Source organism: Scylla paramamosain, chromosome 25, assembly GCF_035594125.1.
Source record: "Scylla paramamosain isolate STU-SP2022 chromosome 25, ASM3559412v1, whole genome shotgun sequence".
In the NCBI taxonomy this organism is placed as follows: domain Eukaryota; kingdom Metazoa; phylum Arthropoda; class Malacostraca; order Decapoda; family Portunidae; genus Scylla; species Scylla paramamosain.
In genome coordinates, this window is record NC_087175.1 from 17,680,893 (window position 1) to 17,684,873 (window position 3,981).

The following is a 3,981-nucleotide window of genomic DNA, read 5'->3' on the forward strand; positions in this document are numbered from 1 at the left end:
TCCTTCACTGCGATATGCAACACTTCATGCCACACTAAGTACTGTACTAGAGCACGCCCTATAGAGCACTATTAAACCTAAATATAAACCTGCGATAGGAGAAACTGTTTAACGGATAGATTTTCTAATATAAAAGTAGCATGATGTTTACAAGCGGCTGTAGAACAAATGAAAATCCTTAGTGTAGTTTGCCATTAACTCTCATTATTAGATTTTTTGCTTCTATTTATATGCAAGTTTTTAGACACTTCTTGTTGTTCTACGGATACTTAAATAGTTGTGTAGCTTAGGAAGGACACAGTCAATCTCCTGTTCTCTCTCATATCTCAGTGTGTCCAGGCAACCTTAGACTACTCAATGTTGACAAAGAATGACCATGGCAGTGAAAGACTTCAAGACACAAGAACCAAAGCGCCAGTTATTCTCACGAGGCTTTGCTATTCGCTGCTCTGCTACACCTTCATCTCCGCCTAACTCCTTTACTACTACATATTCACTTAATGTTATCTTGACATGCATTTTTGTACTATTCATGTAAATCTTAGAAAATGCAAAATTAATATATATATATATATATATATATATATATATATATATATATATATATATATATATATATATATATATATATATATATATATATATATATATTTTTTATTTTTTTATTTTATTTTTTTTTCGCGCATCCATGCATAAAATATTTTTTGTAACAGTATTAAAAAGAACGGCCAAGCTAGCTAAAAGATTAATAATATTGTCTGATCCAGGTTCTGACAACATTAACCTACTATTCTACATATATTTTTTTTCTGTGTATCCACGCAGATCATTTATTTTACCTGTACGAGTGTTAACAAAGGAAGGCCATACTCGTTCTGGGATTAACAAGATGATCTGGTTCAAGTTCAAAACACGATCTCCGAAAACACCACTAAGAGCAACGGGAGTGAGCGAGTACAACCAATGGAAGAACTGAAGTAATCCGCTGCATTCACTCTCGCTTGTCCTGCGTCTCCCCTCAGCCTTAAGTTCTCTGATCTGCCACCAAGCTCCTTACAAAACCTGACAACTCGCAGATTCTTATCAGATTAGAGACGTTAAGACTGAGGGAAGACTCTTTACACGCTAAAAGTGAACATGGTGCGTTGTTCTACTAGTGAGCAATTAACAAGTATTGGGTGCAGCTTAAAAATGAGCAGCGTCATGCAGGACAAACTGGTGAACTCATCCAAGAAATAAGGAATGTTAAGAATAGATATGATATTCGTTTCTACATACTTTTATCATTTTCTTTTTAACTTTTTTTTTTTGTGTGTGTGTGATTCTTATTGTATATTTTCATGTGAAAAAGAGAACATTGAATTCAATTGAATCGAATTACTATGCTTCAAACTGTTTAATTGTCTAGTTTTACTCAATAACATCGCCTGCAATCACTTAAATTAAGTAAACAAATCATTAATCACTATTAGTCAGTTAAACTTTACTGCTTCCATTCATGAGAAAGCTTGCTGATTATTGACCATTACTTTGCTTCAAACTATTGTCTAGTATCATTCCTCTACTAGTATTGCTTCGAATAACTGGAAAGAAGTAAACAAGTCATTAATCGCTAGGAGGCAGAGTTAATTGCATTCTATCCTTTACCCAATCATCAGGAAGCTTACTAATAATTGTCTGGTATTACTTACAATACCTAGAGTTACTCAAATTGAGTAAACAAGTCATTAATCACTATCAGTCGGGATTCACCGCATTTTTTTTTCCTTTCCTCAAGCCGATCATTATTATGCTTGAGACCATTAAGTGTCTAGTGTTACTCCCTTACAAACATCATGAAAGTCACTGGAATGAAGAAAACAAATCATTAGCCACTAGAGTTAATCGCATTCTTTCCTTTTTTCCAGTTATCAGGAAGGTTGCTAATAAGTGACCGCTAATAAGTGTCTGTTTTTTTCTTTTCTTTTTTTTTTTACTCCTTTACTAGTCACTGAAATGAAGCAAACAAGTCATTAGTCACTACCAGAATCAATCGCATTCTTTTCACTACCCCAGTCATCAGATACCTCTCCTCTATAACCACCACATCATTACTGCAGCAGGCACTCTCAGTCAGACACTCCCAAGATACAGAATACGTAGCACGGTTCTCGCCTCGTCTAGTCTCGTCTTTCCTCCGCGCCTGCACTCGCACTTCCCGAGGGTTATTTCTCACCTGAATTATACATGCTGATTTCTGAAGGGATGGAGAGAGAGGCGACGGCTGCATCCCCGAGCATTAGTCTCATGTGCGCCACTGTGCTGATCTCCGTTAGTCCGTATTCATGTCTCTATGCACTTGTAACAGATTGTAGTGGAAGACAGCGGGGTTCTCAAGGGTGTTTCCGTTATTATAGTGATAGTTTAGCAGGTTATAAATATTGGGTGCTCTGATTTATGGATGTTTAACTGATTCTAGTGATAGTTTAATGGATTCTAGTGCAGGTTAGTGAAGTTTGTAATAGTGTTTTCGTTATTACTGTAGAGTGGCTGTTTAAGAGGTTCTAATGGAAGTTACTGGGAGGTTCCTAAGAGTGTTTTCGTGGTTCTACTGATAGTTTGACAGATTCTATGGCAAGTTACTGGTTTTTTAAAGGTGTTTTCTGATTCTAATGATAGTTTTCATGAGAACTTTGGTAATTCAAGTGATAGTTTAGCAAGACGCCAATGAGAATCCGCCTAATCATGTTTATGGGCAAAGAAAAATTATCATGAAACCTTAAAGCGTTTAAGTTACGAGCTTGAATTAAACAAAAAAGAAAAAAAAAATGAAAACTTTGGAAATCGCTTCCTAAAAAATATCTAGGGAAGACGGAGAAAGATGGAAAGATCGATTGTTCAGAGAGACTTCCAGAAACAAGTGAAATAGAAGAGAACAGACTGATTAAGTGAGTTACTGATCGAATTGACAACTAATTAGGAAGAAAATAAAATTCCCACGAAGAATCACCGGGAAGATCTTCAAAATACGCATAACACGCAACAGGAATGACAAAAATGAAACAACAGTAAAAGCAAATTCAGTCGTGCAAGTAACTTAACACTCCCCTCGTAATAAAGTTAAGTCGCGTGAAGACAAAAGAAGAGGAAATGTTCTGTCAGATCTCCCTACCTGCACTACACCAAGCCACTTGCATTACTAACGCCGCTAGGTCTTTGTCTGTCTGTGCGTCTGTCTATCCACGTTTCTGGCATTCAGCAACAAGATCGACTTTGAATCAGAATGAGGATAAGAATTCTTTATTTCACTCAACAATAGTATTTCTTAATACTGGGATACAATTAGAAGACTTTGGCAGTGGATCATACGAGAATTATAATAGTACATGCAATCAACACAGTAACACAATTCATTAGAATACAAGAAACAATTACAAAAGTTTAAAAGTATAAAATAAAATAAATAAAAAGGTAAATAGCAAAAAAAAAAAGAATAATAAAAAAAAAAACAATCTCCTGTTTGAGTGTTGAATAGCAGGAGAGGAAACGAGAGAATCAGAGACACAAGTCACAATATGATTTCTTACCTTGATATCAATGAGAATACTTTACAAAGCATGTAGCGACCTATTCCCAGCGGCTTGATCACTTATCTGTTACATATGCTCCACTGTTGATCAAGGGGTCGGCCAGCACGAGGCAGCCGTGTCGTGTCCAGTGTGTTGAACAGACCACCTTTATTTCTTTTTGTTGATGCTCCGGGTCTCCGTGTATCCGAGTATCTCTCTCTCTCTCTCTCTCTCTCTCTCTCTCTCTCCTCTCTCTCTCGTCTCTCTCTCTCTCTCTCTCTCTCTCTCTCTCTCTCTCTCTCTCTCGCTTCTTTTTTCCCCAGACGAAAATTGACTAAGATATTGACAAGTAGACGCACATTTAAAATTTTCAGCAAATACAGAATAACATTAATTTCTTTCTCTCTTCTTGTATTGTTGGTTTCTGAGATAT